This window comes from Pleurodeles waltl, chromosome 10 (genome assembly GCF_031143425.1).
Source record: "Pleurodeles waltl isolate 20211129_DDA chromosome 10, aPleWal1.hap1.20221129, whole genome shotgun sequence".
Lineage (NCBI taxonomy): Eukaryota > Metazoa > Chordata > Amphibia > Caudata > Salamandridae > Pleurodeles > Pleurodeles waltl.
The window spans coordinates 264,837,135-264,857,847 of record NC_090449.1 but is presented as its reverse complement, the minus strand read 5'-3'; the positions used below and the strand labels follow the sequence as shown (position 1 = coordinate 264,857,847).

Genomic DNA, 20,713 nt, shown 5'->3' with positions numbered 1-20,713 from the left:
CCCCTTCCCCCCCTTGTGTGCTCTGCAGGTGTACTCACCGATGGTGTTGGCAGTCAGAGGAGGAAGGCCAGGAAGAGCGCTGGAAAGATTTCACGGTGGCATTGTGGCTTCTGCGTAGTCGTCTGTGTCCCTGGAGGTGAGTGGGTGCTTTTCTACTTGCTGTTTCTGCCAGGCTTTGGGTGGCGGTCATCCCGCCCAGAAATCGTGGCAGTCTGCAGTGTCATAATAGGGTGGGCAGTGCAGTAGCTACTGCTGACCTGGGGATGGCAACCGCCATTGGCGGCGGTCTGGCCGCACTGTCGGCAAACTGGCTTTGTTTCAGTGGGTTGACCGCCATGGTTGTAATATGGAGGTCTGCACCGCCGGACTGGCAGCGTGGCGGGAGCGTTACTGCCAATGTCATAATGAGGGCCATAGTGATAACAGGTCAGGTGACTCACAGTTACAAGTGAAAGTGTGCTCATGTCTTCCCTGCAGTCATCAGCACTCGAGACACAGGCGCATGGCCACCTAAAGCTTTAAATTGTTCTTTTCTAGCAAAGCACTCATCCTTGTTCATCAATCAAATGGTGCAAGAAAATAACAGTATTAATAATCATTAACACTTTATCTGCAGGGGCTCACTATGAGCCATTAGCAAACATCTTGCTTTCTCAAACATCCTTCTAGAATAGAACATTTTAATTGTTAGTTGTTTTGGTCAGCTACATGAAGGTTCACAGGCGTACTGTATTATATTCTAAGTAAAAAAAATCAAATGCATCTCAGGAGCTACACACCTACATTTGAAACAGATTCACACTTTTTTGATTTCTCAAAAACATCTGCGAGTACCCAGAGAGGTTCCAACTGTCTCAGATTTTCAAGAGCACATATGTATACATTCTTACCAGGACTATATTTATAGATGGCAACTTTTTGCCACCCTGAAAATATTATTCCTTTTGGAGGTAAATTTTCCCTCTCAACCCCTTCCAAAACTGGGGATTTTCCCAGTCCCTTCCCCATGATGAGGATATAATCCTACCCTTGACAAGAATACACTTGTAAATGTATCCAGAGTTGGACTAAACAGTAAAAAGTTTATGAAACACGGGAATTTGTGGATGTTCCTAATCTTTGCAGCGCATTCCAGACTTGGAACACCCATTCCTGTCCCCACGAGGAGGTATATTGCTATGTAACAATGCCAAACTTGTAAACCTATTTGTTCACGTGTACTATTACACAAGTACACAAAGTTCAATTATTATGAATTCCGAAGATGGCTTAACACTCTAATCAGGCCATTTGCACAGCTGAGTGGAAGTTAGTTTTTCTTGTTCAAAATCCATCCTGCAGTAAATTGTTTCTTTAAATCTGTTTTCAACCGAACCAGACAAACACAATATTGTTCTAAAGACAACATCTCACAAACAGGATGTTTCTGCAGACATATCTTGAAGACAATTATGCCAGAAGCATGGCTAAGTCTATTTTCACCAGCTTGGCAACTGGTTTTTAAGAGAAGTGACAAAATAAAGCATTTTGTAAAGTGCGGTCTTTTGTGACGAAAAAGGTGAGATGGGGAGGTTTTACTGCAGCAATTCACAGTGCTGTCAACGTTTCTGAGAGGCCATAGTTTGTAAAAACAAGCATTTTCAATGCAACGGGTCTCGCATTTGTTTGAGTTAGAGCTATTAGCGTTGTAAAGCAAAAAAAAAAAAAAAAAAAAACGCGGCGGCTTTACATTATTCACCTGGAAGAGTTAAAATACTGTAGTATACTGTGTCGGTCAATGAGCATCACACTGCCGAACACGCTCCAGAACCTGCGTTGTCTCAACAGATATGGCCTGCTTAGAAAGTTTGGACAGAGAATGCTTACTATGACAAATCTTTTGCCCTGGTTTACCTTTACTCTGCTAAAAGGGGCCTCGGAAATGCTGCTTTATAGACATCGCCACTGAAACTATGTGAATTTGTCTGTCCACTGTTTTTTGCAGAATTATGGGTATGCCTCATTTGCCATATTATCCACCAATGCTTAGTAGTTTGCAGATCACATCCAAAAATATTTTGAGTTAACAGATTTAAGATTACTAAAAGGAAAGCGCCAGAACATGACTGGGCACAATGACAAAGCCCCTGCAAAGGATGATGACCTTTCAGTAACTGTTTGCTGTAGTCAGTTGTCAAACTGATGTTAATGAGGTGTAACATTCCACAGAAAATATTTAAGTATTGCTGAAATAAAAAAAAATACCACTGTCACAGATTGCACCATACTAGGAGTAATAATTTGTATTTTTCCTGATGAACGATTGTGTAAATCCTGCCATAATATTTGATGCAATGCATCACTTCTAACTGAAAGGTCATTATCCCTAGTGCACACAAGAGGACAACTACACATTTTAGATCTATAATAGAAATATGTCACTATGTCAAAATTGCAAAGTTTGGGAGCCACTGAAAGTGGTGAAGGGAGGCTGTTAAAAAGGATTTCTCTCTGTAGTTGGTTTGAAACTTTAAACTCAGAGGTGTACCAATTTTTGTTTACAAAAACAATGCAATTTGAAAGAAGATACAGTTTTGTGGTTTATACCATTTTAAGTTTAAAACAGTCCGGATGTTATGTGGGAACATGACGAATTCTGGTTCTCACTGTTGTGCTTTCCTCGATCCCCAGGTAAGACTGAGCTGAGACACATAGGCCCTCATTATGACATTGGCAGTCATTCCCGAAAACCATCCTGCTGGTGGCCGCCAAAAGACTGTAGTGGAGCCGGTAATCCGCCTGCCCTAATTATGACATCCAAAAACAAAAATCGCTAAAACACAGACACAAATCTGACATTGTCAGGCCGAACGACTGCGGCAGCGAGGTGGTCCCACCATCCACACCGCCACGGCAGAAAAAGACCATGCATCCCAATACAACCTACAAATCAGCATGTTGGTCATAGCGCGCAGTAATCCATTGGCAGTTGGGACCGTGGCAGCCATAATAGAACCTTGACTACAACAAAACACCACATTGGCCAATTCGAATACCCCACACCTGAAACACACACACACACTCCCCCACTATAAAACACACACACCATACCCACAACCTCTTGTTATGACAAACAAGTGACATACATTGCACGACCACGCTGAAGATCACACTGCACACAGACATCACAAACACCTGCACACCTCTTGCACATAACACTTTACTCAAAATATCTTATATACACATACACACACACACACACACACACACACACACACATCACACTCACCATGTCCCGACAAAAGCACCCCTGTTTCACCGAAGATTAATTAAGGACCATGGTGGACAAAATCACACGTGGCAGTCTGCAGTGTCATAATAGGGTGGGCAGTGCAGTAGCTACTGCTGACCTGGGGATGGCAACCGCCATTGGCGGCGGTCTGGCCGCACTGTCGGCAAACTGGCTTTGTTTCAGTGGGTTGACCGCCATGGTTGTAATATGGAGGTCTGCACCGCCGGACTGGCAGCGTGGTGGGAGCGTTACTGCCAATGTCATAATGAGGGCCATAGTGATAACAGGTCAGGTGACTCACAGTTACAAGTGAAAGTGTGCTCATGTCTTCCCTGCAGTCATCAGCACTCGAGACACAGGCGCATGGCCACCTAAAGCTTTAAATTGTTCTTTTCTAGCAAAGCACTCATCCTTGTTCATCAATCAAATGGTGCAAGAAAATAACAGTATTAATAATCATTAACACTTTATCTGCAGGGGCTCACTATGAGCCATTAGCAAACATCTTGCTTTCTCAAACATCCTTCTAGAGGAGAACATTTTAATTGTTAGTTGTTTTGGTCAGCTACATGAAGGTTCACAGGCGTACTGTATTATATTCTAAGTAAAAAAAATCAAATGCATCTCAGGAGCTACACACCTACATTTGAAACAGATTCACACTTTTTTGATTTCTCAAAAACATCTGCGAGTACCCAGAGAGGTTCCAACTGTCTCAGATTTTCAAGAGCACATATGTATATATTCTTACCAGGACTATATTTATAGATGGCAACTTTTTGCCACCCTGAAAATATTATTCCTTTTGGAGGTAAATTTTCCCTCTCAACCCCTTCCAAAACTGGGGATTTTCCCAGTCCCTTCCCCATGATGAGGATATAATCCTACCCTTGACAAGAATACACTTGTAAATGTATCCAGAGTTGGACTAAACAGTAAAAAGTTTATGAAACACGGGAATTTGTGGATGTTCCTAATCTTTGCAGCGCATTCCAGACTTGGAACACCCATTCCTGTCCCCACGAGGAGGTATATTGCTATGTAACAATGCCAAACTTGTAAACCTATTTGTTCACGTGTACTATTACACAAGTACACAAAGTTCAATTATTATGAATTCCGAAGATGGCTTAACACTCTAATCAGGCCATTTGCACAGCTGAGTGGAAGTTAGTTTTTCTTGTTCAAAATCCATCCTGCAGTAAATTGTTTCTTTAAATCTGTTTTCAACCGAACCAGACAAACACAATATTGTTCTAAAGACAACATCTCACAAACAGGATGTTTCTGCAGACATATCTTGAAGACAATTATGCCAGAAGCATGGCTAAGTCTATTTTCACCAGCTTGGCAACTGGTTTTTAAGAGAAGTGACAAAATAAAGCATTTTGTAAAGTGCGGTCTTTTGTGACGAAAAAGGTGAGATGGGGAGGTTTTACTGCAGCAATTCACAGTGCTGTCAACGTTTCTGAGAGGCCATAGTTTGTAAAAACAAGCATTTTCAATGCAACGGGTCTCGCATTTGTTTGAGTTAGAGCTATTAGCGTTGTAAAGCAAAAAAAAAAAAAAACGCGGCGGCTTTACATTATTCACCTGGAAGACATTTCAGTTAAAATACTGTAGTATACTGTGTCGGTCAATGAGCATCACACTGCCGAACACGCTCCAGAACCTGCGTTGTCTCAACAGATATGGCCTGCTTAGAAAGTTTGGACAGAGAATGCTTACTATGACAAATCTTTTGCCCTGGTTTACCTTTACTCTGCTAAAAGGGGCCTCGGAAATGCTGCTTTATAGACATCGCCACTGAAACTATGTGAATTTGTCTGTCCACTGTTTTTTGCAGAATTATGGGTATGCCTCATTTGCCATATTATCCACCAATGCTTAGTAGTTTGCAGATCACATCCAAAAATATTTTGAGTTAACAGATTTAAGATTACTAAAAGGAAAGCGCCAGAACATGACTGGGCACAATGACAAAGCCCCTGCAAAGGATGATGACCTTTCAGTAACTGTTTGCTGTAGTCAGTTGTCAAACTGATGTTAATGAGGTGTAACATTCCACAGAAAATATTTAAGTATTGCTGAAATAAAAAAAAATACCACTGTCACAGACTGCACCATACTAGGAGTAATAATTTGTATTTTTCCTGATGAACGATTGTGTAAATCCTGCCATAATATTTGACCTTCCACAACTGCATAATTTCAGTGGCCTTATTTGCAGATTAGAAGAGGTAAAACAGGGAACCAGACACAAAGTAGCCCTTTGCTCTCATAGGGTTGGGGGTCAAAGGGCCTACTCAGATTGTCTTTTACTAATTGCACGTTCGAACTTTAAAGAGCATTAATCCTACTCAATTCTCGAGATTTAGTCCGAATATTGCGAGTCTTCCTTAGCCCTCGCTTTCCCTTATACCTACACTCTGCCTGCCCATTGACTGAAAAAACTTGTTTTCGCTATTATCTCAACCTGTACATTGGCATTTCCCATATCCGGACACAAACCTATCCCTGGACATTCACTAAACCTAATTTATACTAAATCTTGAAATGTAAATTACCCACTGACTTTTCCTTACACATCACCCTTCCCAATTCAAAGATCCTTCAGTGACGTATATATAGTCCTAATCTTTGCCTACACTCAGCCATTCAGAGAGCTCACGTTTCCATGGGTCAAACGTGACCAGTTCTTCAAGTCTGTGATTTTATTCTGCATTCTTGGAATTGTCGTCCTGATTTTCTACGGTAATAAACATGACTCTGAATACAAAATAAAAACTGAACTAGATGGCCTACTTGTGCATGCAAATGGGAAACTTCAAACTCTGTAAATGTTTTCCTACCCCAAACACGAGCCTGTCGCTACACGGGACGTTCCCTAAAAACAAACTCACCCTCACCTACGTGCCATGACCATCCAGAACTGCAGACTTGTTCCTTCTAGGGTGACTACCTAGCCGTCATTTTTGCCTTTTCTAAAATACCTGTTTTATAGTTAAACGACTCGGCTGAAGTGAAAGGTCTCCTATGCTGTTGAGAAAGCGTAGTTTATATAACCTATATTAGAGCAGAATATCTATATTAATGTGTGACGATACTGCATAGAAAACTGTAATAATAGCGAAATTGCTTAAACGCACACCTGAATTATGACCATGGTAAATGGCCACCAATGTATACGCAAACTAATAATGATGAATAAAATGTTTATGTTTTGTTCAATTAAGCTTATATTAACGTTCGTATTGTTGAAATTGTATTGAAATTCTTCGTAGGCCTTAAGTTAGCGTGAGCTGCAGTTTAGCTGCCCAGCTCTCATATTAAATGCATTTTTCTGTTTTTCCAGTGTGCTGACTCGCCATGACCCTGTAAATGTTCTTTTTCTTCAAACTTGGAAGACTCATGTATCCATGTCGAATCCGTTCTCAGGCGCATCTTTGGTGCCCTGAAATAAATGTTTAAACATATTGAAACAAGTGTAGATTAATGTTATGTACAAGGTCACTTAGACCGGTGAACGACGAAAACTGCTGACCAAAGAACGTGCCAAGAGATGCCAAAGGATGAAGTAACGCCGGATGTGCCACCTCCGAAGACGTCAATTATGAAGACCAATCAAAGAACCATGAATTAATGTGGGGTGACAATTGGGATTACGAAATGCTAAATTTGATAGGTTCAAGATAGTGGGGTATAGTAAGTGTCCAATAGAATTTTGGGGGAATGTACTACGAAAAAGGGATAAAAACCCATGTCACAGAAGGGTCATTAGAATTAGGTAGGGAATGCTATTGATTTTATCCAGAAACTATGTCACTCTGTTTGGTGACTTGAGACTTATTAGAAACTATCCTCACCCATAGATTGCCCTTTTACACTTTTATCCTCCTTATGAGGGAAGTACCCACTTTTGCCCTTTAGTTGAGTCCTGATTGATGGCGCTTTGACTGATGTCCTGAAGACGAACACTGAACCTGTGTGCTGACCTAACCTTTGGAGGGTAATTATGGCAATGCAATTGTAATTTGTCTGTTTGCTTTTCCTTTCTAGGTACCAACTGCTAATTTTGACAGAGACCATAGCTAGATGTTTTCCAAATTGGTGTTCTAAATTGTTTTGCATGAAGCCCAACATGCCAATACTAATCAGTGGTTAGGATAGGTGATCACTAAATTGACGCAAATAGACAAACGACTGACGTTATGCTATGTTGAACTGACGCGTATTTGACACTTTGCTGTATTCAGATCTATGTTTGCGCCGTGTTACATTTTGATGTTTAGGATTCTTGCCTTATGGAAATCTTGCCAAAGTTGCCATATCGTAACTATGCTATTGTGTTTCTTGGCTTTGAGATTGACGCATCTAATTCTAGATTGTAACTATTAGGGAATAAACTTCATAAAATTCTATCAAAGGTGTGGTTATTCATGGCTGAAAGGTCATGGTTGCGTCGTCAATTTGATTAATGTCTTTGACCAAAGTGAAATGTATTGTGGTGATAAATATTGATGACATTATTGATATATTGACTGACATATTGATCAGCTGTCTCGTCCTACGGTGTCTCTCAACTGGGTCAAAAGATTCATTGGCCTAAAACGAGTCCTAATGTGTAATGAATTAACATAAAAGGACGCGTTAACACTGTGATCCCATTGGAGCAGCAGACACACAGACACAAGATATTGTAGGGTGGTGTTTCAAGATGAGCTGTGAAGTACATGCTTGTAATGGACAGTTGGGAAACTGTTTGTACTAAGTGCATTTTCCATATTACTAAAATGTACACTTTGAAAACACTTTCTAAAAAATGTTAACCTAATTGTGTGTCCACATTTTGTGGCAGCCTATCTCAATCTGTGAGTTGCAGCGTATTTCCCACAGTTTTTTCAAACTTGCATTCATTTCATTTAAGGGGCGTTATTTTATATGCAGATAACTGATGGTGAAAGATCAAAAAATAGTCACTGAATATTTTGTTCTTTTTAACCACGCCTTTGAGTCAACCTTTGCGCTCACTGACATCTCTGTTGCACTCAGTATTACAGTAGCCATACTTTTTTTAATGTCCTTCGATCACTAAGAAAGCCAGTGATGTTAGCATACATTGGCCCTCAGTCCCTCATCTTCACTATATGTCTTTTTCTTTTTTAAGACATTGTGTCAAATTAACCTGTGATCTGTATTTACTTAACACAATATACCATTCATCTGACAGAGTTGTATAAAACATTTCCTCAGGTGCTAAAGAGGATTTAGAAAAATAAAGTAATCTAGTCAGTTGCTTAATTGCACTATGTATGACCAGGTATCCTGGGTTCAAATACCGTCTCCCTCACATGACTAAATTGTGTGATTTAAGTCACAGCAAGTTACTTTATGGGTCTAGTTTACTTGATAGTGACATTTGAGAGCACATTCAAGGAATTCAGCTCAAGATGGATTGTGTGTAAAAACCTCACTTGTATATGCTTCTATGGCCTGTAATGTTCCTTCATCCATAAAAATAATATTGGCCATGATATAAGGGACACCTGTCAATCTGTATGCTTTGTTCACTCACTGCTCACCATCAGGGTTTGGCAGAGTGGAGAGGGTGCTGCTTATTCAACCACTTGACAGGGTCTGTTCTGTTTCTGGACTCTCTGCTGAGACCACTCTAAAGGTAACAATAGTTTGCAGTATTCATAGATGGTCTATCTAATTTTAGGAGTTGTCCCGCCTTGTTCTTCTCTATTTTATTTATCTGTTTCTTAGCAATGGCCCTTTAAATCAATTGATGCGGATCTCCCATCTGATCATGACTTCTTCCTGCTCTTTAATTCTCTGTCCGGTGGTCATGCTCCTAGTTCCGAGATAAATATTGAATCCCTGACACACAATCTAATGCAGCAGTCGGGCCTCCTTGGTACTGAGAGACTACATACAAGTTGTGGGTACCTTACATTCTGACATTTAGTGTGAGACTGTCACCCACACTATCTGCTCTTCCTCAATAATATTTTTTTTAGGTTTGATTTCTAGTGGCGGGTCAGGTGAGCAAGATGTGTTTGATCCACTTACCTAAACAAGCAGAAGGTGAAAGGGTTGCTTACCTTAATGTTTCCCAAAGTGTTTGCCATGCATAGTAAAATGTTAAGAAACATAGTCAAAACGTTGATGTTGCTTTCCCTCCATGAAAGACTGGGTATATTTGGATAGAAATTATGTCCTTGACACTGTGCTCATGGGCATTAATTTACTAATCAACAAGTACATAATCCACCATCTGAACGTAGCATACCTAGAAACAATCTCATACACAGCACTGTGAATAAGTAGCGCATTATAAAAATAGTAAATAAATGCAGTGGGGTATGACCGCTCCTCCTTTTGTCCTGAATTTTGACCCTTTGACCTGAAATTTTGTCCTGAATTTGGACACTATGTCCTGAATATTTTACAGTCCCATCCTTAATTTGACCGCAGGCTAGGGGGGCACCCTCGTTTCTACCAAAGCCATGTCCTTATCCACCAAAACTTACTCTAAAGGACTGACGCTTACAACTTCCCTCAACAGTTAACCGTGTCCCCGAGTCATTTGTGACAATCATAAGTAAAGTGCCTTTTCACTGCACCCGTGTCTCTACTCTCTTAGCAACCTTACCACCTCCCCACTGAGTCTTCTTAACGTCGACCACTTTACGACTTTTGCTGTGGTATGATAACACTTGTGCAGCTTGCCCCAGATCTCCCAGTGGTCAGAGAATTGACGTAGTTTCGTTTATAGAAATACATAAAACACTCATTATATGTTTCGAGGACACAACTTAACCACCTCTGATGTCATTTATGCCAGACAGAGACAGAACTACGAATAGAAACCCCACAAATTAAATAACAGTTAAAGTGCTGTTCAGTAAGAAGTCAATTCCAAATCATGCACTGTGCTCTAGATACTAGAAAAATTCCTTACCTCCTGCCAATACCACACTTGACCGCACCTCACAGATTCACTGGACTCTGCAGACGTCGTAATCAATACGAGCTGGCAAGCCTTCCATGACATGAGCTCGTCCAACACTAGACTGCACTGCAGTCAGGAAGTGTAAATAAACCCATGCAAGTCGGTGCGGAAGCGCGATATAAACCCACGTCTAAAATGGCCACTGGGAAAAAACAATCGCGCAGTCTAGTGTTTTGAGCGGATATACAAGAAAGAATGAAGGGAGCAACAAGTGCGTCAAAAGCATTGTTTCCGGTAAAGAACTAGAAAGCTGATAATATTTTAACAATGTTCCAGCGATGAGTGCCATGTTGCTGGTTTTGAGTGTGGTGTATATTTAGATCGTATAGCGTGAATCCAAAAAGAATGCAAAGGCGCGATGTGCTGGCGGTCCAATGCAAAACATACAGATAATGGCTGAGTCGTCGTAGGAGAAGCTGAGCTCTGAGCGTGGAAGTGGACTGTTTACAATTCGTGGTGGTTTCTTACTTATGTTGTGTTTTTATAGAATCAATCTAATCAAAAGACACTACAGTGTCAAAGATGCAGTAAACGCGTGGGTGGAGGAGAAACTGCGTTTCGAGAGGGGAGCGGGACTGTGTCAGCAATTTACTAAGGGTTGCAAGATGTCTATTTTTTTACCTCAGTTACCAGTATTTTATTGTCCCAGCGGGCACAAAAATTCTGTCAGGATCGGAGGCGAGGATTATGCAGTCCTTTCTTCACTTTTATTTATTACAGCAAGTTCAAACTTCAAAACAGAAAAAAAAATCAATAATACTGCAACTTCCATGATGCTCCCTCGTAGCCATGGTAACCGGTAAACCAATCCCGTCTTCCATCAGAGTGCCCCTAGATCTTTCAAGCAAGAGCCTTCCTTCCTCTTTCTTCACTGCTGCAACGTCAGTTAAGTCCTCGGTTCCTTAACGTTCCTTGAGCTCAGGGTTGCTGGGGATTGCCTTGTGCTTATCGCTCATATCGCTTGTTAAATTCTTAAAATGTTCTCCCTTTGTAGGGTGTCTTTAACACGCGGTAGGCTTCAGCACGAGCGCTTGCTGCAGTAACGCGCGGAGCTGCTAGGGGCTCACTTTCATGCCGTTTCGCGCACTGTCTGGCACTCGCTGATCACATCAGAAGCGTTTTTTTGTTCCCTGCGATCGCTGGTGCGAGTGGGGCTGATCAGATCGTGCCCTCGCAGTCCTGCTTCATTGATAGCCCTCGCTGACACTTCGTTTGCGGTAACAGGCTCGGCCTGCCAACTCTTAACCCCGTGTGGGGAGATTAGCATACTCGGCAGAGCCCGGTCGGGCTTATGTACATTCCTTCCTACAAATAAGTAGTCCGGAGCACAGCGAAGGGGCTTACCCTTGAAGTAGTATACGGTGATTACTGGTGCTCTCACCCCTAATTTATTTACATTCCTTTGGGGGAATAGGTGCGATACTCTAAACTAGTCCTTTGACAGTTGGCTCTTCATGGACCCTTTGGAGGACCACTCAAACTCCCCTTTCCCGGCGGCTGAGGAGGTTTGGCCCTCCCAGCGTCACCTTCCAGCAGGTGTTGACAGACTCCTTCGCAGGTGATATCGCATCTGTTATGTTTGGGGGGCCGCCCCACAGTTCCCGGCGCACAGGGGTGTTTTGTAGTTCTAAACCCCGTGCATGCCAGAAGGTTTTAACCTCCCTGTTTATGTGAGATAAATGGTATGGACGCCGTGACGCAAGGGCGTGAATAAAGCGTTTGACCCGGCAGACGGGTGGGAGTAGAGAGCCCCCGGCCGAGGAAGCGTAATGGTCCACCTGTGTGTCCTGTGTCCATTTTATTTCAACCGCGCATTGCGGCCCGCGCGATACTTACCACAATAGACAACCCGATCGGCCGGTACACTACCTCGCGCGCTGCGCGAATGAGGACAGAACAAATTGGCGACGAGGCGGCGAACCCACGTGGCGAAAGCGGCGGTGTGAACACGAAAAAAAAAAAAAAGACGCTGAAGCAAATCAGCGCGAGGAAAAAATTAATCCTCTACCTGGCAATACCGGAGTGAGCTGTAGCCCCAGAAGAACGCGCGCTCAGCAAGAAAGAAAGAAGACTGTGTCCTAAGAAAACACAACGGCCTGTGGAGACCGGTCGACAGCCCTAGCACAGAAAGGAGGTGAGAGAGAGAGTGCGGCTCACAAACGAAGGGGCATAGACATCTGGGCCTAAATAAATAAATAAAAGACGAATTAACAAAAGAAGGGACAGAGGAGTACAGTAGAAAAAAAGCATATTTGAGCAAACAAAGGGGGACAACAACAAAAGAAAAAAAAATTTGGACAAAAGTTAAGGACATAAAGAGGGGACATATATAAAAAAAAAAATGGCTACATTCCCAGTCATAGAGCCTTTTATTATGGAAGGACCCCCATCAGCACAGGCAGCAAAGTGGAAATCATGGGTGGAACGGTTAGAAAACTACTTCGCAGCGGTTGCACTAGACCCGGATAGACAAAGACCAATGCTTCTGCACATGGGAGGAGCGATACTGCACAGAGTCAGCAAGACAGTGGCTGAAGAAGGGCCCCCATTCACGTACCGAACGCTGAAAAGGGCAATAACTGCATATTTTGAACCAATGGCAAATCCAGACTATGAACGATTCCTCCTGCGCCAGGCCAAACAAAGCTCAGATGAATCAGTAGATACATACTATGCAAGGTTAAAGGAATTAGCAAGCACGTGCACACTGCCTGACCCAGATGATGAGATAAGAGCACAATTCATCCAAGGATGCCACTCAACAAAGTTAAGAGAGCACATCCTTCAGGTCCCAGGCATGACGATGGCGAACATGCTGACGATGGGCAGGTCAAAAGAACTGTCCAGGGTAAGAGCCGCACACATGGAAACAGCGCTTGCACAAACCATAAAAACAGAACCGATAAATGTCATAGCATCAAACAGCATGATAAAAAAGAAAGACAGAACAAAACCGACAGGGGCGCAACAATCATGCTACATGTGTGGAGGATCATTCCCACACCAAGGAAAATGTCCGGCTCTAGGGAAACAATGTGCTAATTGTCAAAAGCTGAATCATTTTGCAAAAGTTTGTCGATCCAACACCAGAACAAAAGGGGAGAGACAAAAGACAAGTCAGGGGGCCAAGGCGGTACAACCACCAGATCTCAGTCCTGACATGGATGATGATGATGAGCCAGAAGGTACTGTGTACATAATCCATGCAACGAAACCAGGCTGTACAAGCCGGAAAAAAATTCCCAGATGCCAAGTCACAGTAGCGGGACACCAGGTTATGGCCCTCATTGACACAGGGGCGTCAATTAATATACTGGCACAATCTGACTTCGACAAAATGCCGTGTCGCCCCCCTTTGCGACGCACCACAGTACAAGTTTTCGCATTCGGATCAACCCGGCCTCTCCCAATGGCGGGAGTCTTCGTGACGGACATCAATCATGAGGAAGAAAAGGTACAATCCAAGGTGTACGTCACCAAAATAGGAACCGGAATGCTGCTCAGCTGCCGCACTGCAGAAGAGTTGAAACTAGTGACGTTCGCATTTAGCATTCACGTCGGGGGGCTAGTCAGTCTACAGGAAGAATACGCAGACATATTCCAAGGAATTGGCTGCCTAAAAGGCCGCCAAATCAAGCTACACATAGATAAATCAATAGAACCAGTCGCGCTGAAACACCGGCGCATTGCATTTCATCTCCGCCCACAAGTGGAGGCGGAACTAAAAAAACTAGAAGAGGCGGACATAATTGAGAAAGTAGAAGGGCCAACCCCATGGGTGTCACCCATAGTGGTCACCAGAAAGCCGAAGCAACCAGGGGAGGTACGCATATGCGTAGACATGCGCCTCCCAAACGTAGCCATCAGGAGGGAGCGTCACCTCACCCCGACAGTAGATGATATAGTGGCAGAGGTCAGTGGGTCCAAATGGTTCTCAAAAATGGATCTACGAGCAGGATACCACCAAATAATGTTGGCTCCAGAGTCTAGAGCTATCACCACGTTCTCTACCCATGTGGGACTACGCCGGTACCGACGTTTGAGTTTTGGGATTGCCAGCGCAGCAGAAGTCTTCCAGGACACAATCAGAGGAGTTCTAGCTGGCCTGGAGGGAGTCATAAACGTGACTGACGATATCTTGGTACATGCACCCACAGTGGAGGTACACATGCAGAGATTACGGGCAACATTCCAACGATTGCAGGAAAATGGACTAACTTTGCATCGCGAGAAGTGCGAGTTTTTGAGAAAAGACATTGCGTTCTTTGGGTATCATTTCTCAGAAAAAGGAGTTCGGCCGGACCCAGAGAAAGTGGCAGACATAAAATCAGCACAACCACCCACTTCAGTCACAGGTGTGCGAAGTTTCCTGGGGATGGTAACTTACTGTGGGAGGTACATTCCCAATCTAACCTCCCTCACGGCTCCCCTCAGGGAGCTCACTAAGGCCCACACTCCGTGGGAGTGGAACGAGACACAAGAAAAGGCATTTCAGGACACAAAACAGGCACTATCAGCAGAGACGACGCTAGTTTTTTTTGACCCAGCAAAAGAAACAGAACTATCAGTGGATGCGAGCCCAACAGGTCTTGGAGCAGTGTTGTCTCAAAAGAAAAAGGAAGGTGGCTGGGCCCCTGTGGCATATGCCAGTCGAGCATTGACAGAAACGGAACAAAGATATTCACACATAGAAAAGGAGGCACTAGCAGTTAACTGGGCCTGTCGCCACTATCATCTATATATATATGGTCACCCATTCACGATATACACCGATCACAAGCTGCTAATACCATTATTCAACAAGACAGCCTCACAGCCTCCCCCTAGAATTGAAAAATTGATTCTCCAACTGCAAGGGTATCAGTTTGCGGTGATATATCGCCCAGGGGCACAAAACCCAGCAGATTATTTGTCTCGGCATGCAAGACCGTTTACTGAACGGGAAAGTGAGGAGATCGAGAGTACGGAGGAGTACGTGAGGTTGATAGTGGAGAGGTCGAGGCCACTGCCCATGTCCCTAAAAGAAATACAAGAGGCAACAAAGGAAGATGAGGTATTGCAACTGGCAATATCCTGTGTAAGCGATGGGAGATGGCATTTGTTGAAGCAGAATCTGAATCTAAGAACCAAGGAAGCCAACCACAATATGCAGGCATTGTTTCGAGTCAGGCAAGAGCTGGCCGTGTCGCCGGAAAACTGCCTGCTGAGAGGAAGTCGCCTAGTTATTCCGGACCGCCTGAGACAAAGAACCGTTGAGTTGGCCCACAGTGCTCACCAGGGCGTGGTCAAAACAAAAGCTCGACTGAGAAGCAAAGTGTGGTTCCCTGACCTAGACACCTGGGTAGAGAAGATCATACAGAGGTGCCACGCATGTCAAATGGTAGGGCCGATGGATCCGCCGCCCCCCATCATCACCGAATCTATCCCGGCAAAGCCCTGGCAAAGAGCCAGCGCGGATCTTGGAAGTTTGCCGGATGGAAGACCCATGCTAGTTGTGATTGACGATTTCTCCAAATATCCAGAGGTCGAAGTTTTAAAATCGACAGTCACGGAAAAGGTCATACCATGTATAGAGAAAATAATGGCTACGCATGGTTTGATGCAGGAACTAAGGACTGACAACGGTCCCCCATTTTCGAGCAATGAGTTTGCAGCATATCTGGCATCGCATGGCATCCACCACAGAAAAATCACTCCAAGATGGCCTCAAGCCAATGGTGAGGCCGAAAGGTTCATGAGGACCCTCAATAAGATATTGAGGATTGCGGTGGCGAGGGAGAAAAACATAGACTGCGCGATATTTGAGTTTTTGAGAGAGTATCGACTGACCCCTCACAGTACAACTGGTGTGTCCACGAGCCAGATATGCATGCCAAGACAAATAAGGGATACCATTCCCCAGGTGGAAACCCTTACTGAGGCATCAGGACAATCTAAGAATAGGCACAAACAAGTGGAAGCGAGACTACGACAGAGACAGGTCCAAAATGAGAGAATGTCAAGGAAAAGGAGAGCGTATCCCAGAAGTCTGAGTGTAGGGGATGTGGTACTCATGAAAAATCGACATCTGGCCGGGAAGTTCAGAACAACTTTCGAGTCGGGCCTATGGACTGTCACTCGAGTAAAGGGGACGCTAGTGACCGTCACCCGAGGAAGCGAGATGGTAACCAGGAACATTTCTTGTTTCAAAAAATACCACGGAGATCACTTTATTCATCACAGGAGCGAAAATGATCGCAGCCATGAGGTAGAAGATGAAGATTTAGAGCGACCAGGGTTTTTCCTGGGGAGTGAACTTAAGACTGGTCATACAGGCAACAGGGACGATGTCAGAGTGGGAGATCTGGCACCTACGGGGGTTCCACCCCAGGTCGAGGAGAGCCCATCTGCAGAGGTGCTGGTGGAAAAAGACAGCCGGGAGGTGATTCAAAGAAGAGGAGAAGGAAGGTATCATCTGAGATCCCGCATATCACCCCCAGAGCGGCTGAAGGACTATGGGGGTTATTCTAACTTTGGAGGAGGTGTTAATCCGTCCCAAAAGTGACGGAAAAGTGACGGATTTACCACCAGCCGTATTACGAGTCCATTATATCCTATGGAACTCGTAATACGGCTGGTGGTATATCCGTCACTTTACCGTCACTTTTGGGACGGATTAACACTCCTCCAAAGTTAGAATAACCCCCTATGTGTGTGAGTAAAGTAGACAGTGTAAGGGGTGTGTATTACGGTGGTCGAAATGCTAGTAGAAAAGTCAGTTTGCGAAAGGTTATAACCACGTTGTCAAGGACGAACCCACTTCTGTTTAGTTGTAAGTTAATTTATAGTTGAGGAGGAATGTTATGTTTGGGGGGCCGCCCCACAGTTCCCGGCGCACAGGGGTGTTTTGTAGTTCTAAACCCTGTGCATGCCGGAAGGTTTTAACCTCCCTGTTTATGTGAGATAAATGGTATGGACGCCGTGACGCAAGGGCGTGAATAAAGCGTTTGACCCGGCAGACGGGTGGGAGTAGAGAGCCCCCGGCCGAGGAAGCGTAATGGTCCACCTGTGTGTCCTGTGTCCATTTTATTTCAAACGCGCATTGCGGCCCGCGCGATACTTACCACAATAGACAACCCGATCGGCCGGTACACTACCTCGAGCGCTGCGCGAATGAGGACAGAACAGCGTCCTTCTATGTTAATTTATTACACATTAGGACTCTTTTTAGGCCAATGAATCTTGTGACCCAGTGGAGAGACACCGTAGGACGAGATAACTGATCAATATGTCAAGCAATATATCAATAATGTCATCAATATTTACCACCACAATGCACTTTACTTTGGATAGAGACATTAATCAAATTGTCGGCGCGACCATGACCTTTCAGCCATGAATAACCACTCCTTTGGTAGAAGTTTATGAATTTTATTCCCTATTGATTACAATCTACGAGCAGAAGAATTAATCTCAATACCAGGAAGCATAAGAGCATAGTCACGATATGGCAACTGTGATAAGATTTCATTAATGCAAGAATCACAAACATAAGAACATAGCACGGCGTGAACATAGATCAGAATACAACAAATGTCATATATGTCTCAGTTCAGCATAGCGTAATGTCAGTCATCTGTCTATTTGCGTCAGTCTAAGTGAACTCCTGTCCTAACCACAGATAAGCATCAGCATGTTGGGGTTCATGCAAAACAATTTAGAACATTAATTTAGAAAACATCTAACTATGGTCTCTATCAAAATGAGCAGTTGGTACCTAGAAAGGAAAAGCAAACGGACAAATTACAAATTGCATTGTCATAATTACCCTCCAAGGATCAGGTCAGCACACAGGATCAGTCTTCGTCTTCAGGACATCAGTCAAACCGCCATCAGTCTAAACTCAACTATAGGGCATAAGGGACACTTCCCTCATAAGGAGGAGCAGCATAGAGGGGCAGTCTATGGGTAAAGATGGTTTAATAAGTCACAAAGTCACCGAACAGAGTGACAGAGTTTCTGGATAAAATCAATAGCATTCCCTACCTAAATCTCTCAACCCTTCTGTGACATGGGTTTTTATCCCTTTTTCGTAATACCTCCCCCCAAAATTCTATTGGACATTTGCTATACCCCACTATTTTTAACCTATCAAATTATACATTAGGTAATCCCAATTGTCACCCCACGATAATTCATAATACTTTGATTGGTCTTCATAATTGACGTCTTCGGAGGTGGCACATCCGGAGGTTACTTCACGGCTTGGCACGTCTTCTCGGGTCATGAGTTCCTTTGTCCATGGTTTAAATGTCCTTGTACATTACATTAATCTACATTTGTTTCAATTTTGTACATAAAACTTATACTAAAGGAGCAAGCATGCGGATGAGAACAGAATTGTATTGTTACAATCATTTTCCAAGTTGAAGGAAAAGAACATTTGCAGGGTCATGGCCCTCTTCGAATCAGTACACTGAAACACAGAAAAATGCTTTTAATATGAGAGCCAGGCAGCTAAAACCCACAGCTCACGCTAACTTAAAGCCTATAAGATTTTTAATATAAATGCAATATCGTAACCGTTAATATAACTTGATTAACCATATCATTAATAATTCTATCTATTAGTTTGCGTATACATTGGTGGCCACACACATTATAGTCATGATTCAAGTGCACTTTTAAGCAAAAATCACTATTATCGATTTCTATGCAACATCGTTAAGCATTGACATGAGCATTTCATTTTAATATATATTATTTAAACTACGCTCTCTCAGTCCCTCCTCGTCATCACACAAATCTTTCCCTTTGCCCTTTCACATTTAATTTTTCACCTTGCTCATAATGCGCATTTCAACATCTTGCCCTTTGTGTGAGCTTTCCCAAATTTCATTGAACATTTTCTCTCTCTCACTTTCTTCATTTATTCTTGATCTTTTAGTCCAATTTTTCTTAATTTTGTCATTTATTTTACATGCCCCCCATAATCCTAATAGACAGGCCAGAACAATGAATAAACCCATTAGTATTTTAGCCAGTACCCCATTCCAAATATTAGTAAACCAGCTCCCTACTCTGGCAATTCCTTTTCCAAATTTCTCCCAAACTCCAGGTTCCTTCAAATCTTTCAAATCTGCACTATCTCTAGTTAGGCTAGTAAGCATACCTCTAATCTTTTTACTATTATCCGGAATGAATGAGCAACAATGACGCTCGTTGAGCATCTTGCAGACCCCTCCACTCTTTGCTAAAAGAATGTCTAAAGCAAGTCGATTTTGAAGAGTCATAGCTCTTTCTGCAGCAAGTTCAGTATCCATCAGGAGTATAGCCCCTGTGAAATTTGTCAGCATGTTATCCACGATAGTAGACAACTTTTGAATCTTCATAGAATTCAAGATAACCCCTACTGAAGGGATTATAGCTCCAAATATATCACCAATGACAGCAGCCACTGATTCTCGTTTTTGTCTAGTATGTTGTAATTCAGACTTTTTAGGTATTTGTTTTAAGTCATAAATCTGGTAAATCTTTGGGAAAACTATTCCCAAATAACATGTCCCATACCATCCCCTAGGGAGACGATAATAGGCATTAAGCCCACAGATGTAATAGATTCCAGGGATCGCTGGATCCTGTCCATTCAACATAAATGTCCATTTACTCTGAAACAAAAACACATGTCTGCATTCACTCGTTCCCACAAACAAATTGTCCTGCTCAGATTTTGGCCTATATATACAAAGCCTACCTATATGTAATGCATCTATAGCTAATTTGCCTTGTGTCTTGATTGCAGTGTAATCATAATCATTTGCATATGTGCGTTTTTCCAGCCCTTTTTCTAGTCTTTCTTTCAATGCTTTGCGTCTATCATCAGTGTGGTCTAAAAAGCTTTTCTCTACAGGTGACAGTAAGCAAGTCAAATTATTGCGATGTGCATAAGCAGTTCCAAAAGTAAGCGTCGGCTCAAAGAATCCTCTAACTATTTTTATATCATGTTCTTTAGCTAGTTTGTTCAGGAATTCAATCACAGGCACAAAAGAAAACACAACATCCAGATTCGAATAAAAGTATTGCACATGCTCTTGATTATAGAACCTTGTTAGTAGCAAACTACAGCTAATCCCGTAGGTTAGTGGAAGGCTATGGTAGGTAGCTCCTTCCTGCACAGATGAAGGAATTGTAGTTCACACATAACAGTCTTTCGCATCCATGGTCTCCACATACTCATTCAGCAAGCGATAGAAGACATTAGTAGAAAGTTCCCCCTTTGAATTAGTTCCCTCATGCAAGTGTCTTGCATCCTGCTCAAATCTTTCCCACGGTGTTAGTGTTGTAGTTTCAGGCTTCGAAGTAGCATTAATAGTTTCTTTTTCTATCCATGGCATTCCCACAATCATTCCCACAATTATTATTTCACACACAATACCTATTATAAG

At 42.9% G+C, this 20,713-nt stretch overlaps 1 protein-coding gene and 1 long non-coding RNA gene across 2 annotated transcripts in view; one reads left to right on the top strand and one right to left on the bottom strand.

Annotated features, from left to right (window-relative positions):
- The window catches only part of FAM234A (family with sequence similarity 234 member A), a 318,557-nt gene extending 308,176 nt beyond the window's left edge, over window positions 1-10,381 (bottom strand). Inside the window, exon 1 of the mRNA XM_069210403.1 lies at window positions 10,239-10,381. The gene's annotated coding sequence lies outside the window, so the exon portion shown is untranslated. The remainder of the gene's footprint in view (window positions 1-10,238) is intronic.
- Window positions 10,382-11,109: 728 nt separating this feature from the next.
- Window positions 11,110-20,713, top strand: part of LOC138261452 (uncharacterized) — a 32,148-nt gene continuing 22,544 nt past the window's right edge. The window contains exon 1 of the long non-coding RNA XR_011199095.1: window positions 11,110-11,170. This is a non-coding gene — a long non-coding RNA (uncharacterized lncRNA). The remainder of the gene's footprint in view (window positions 11,171-20,713) is intronic.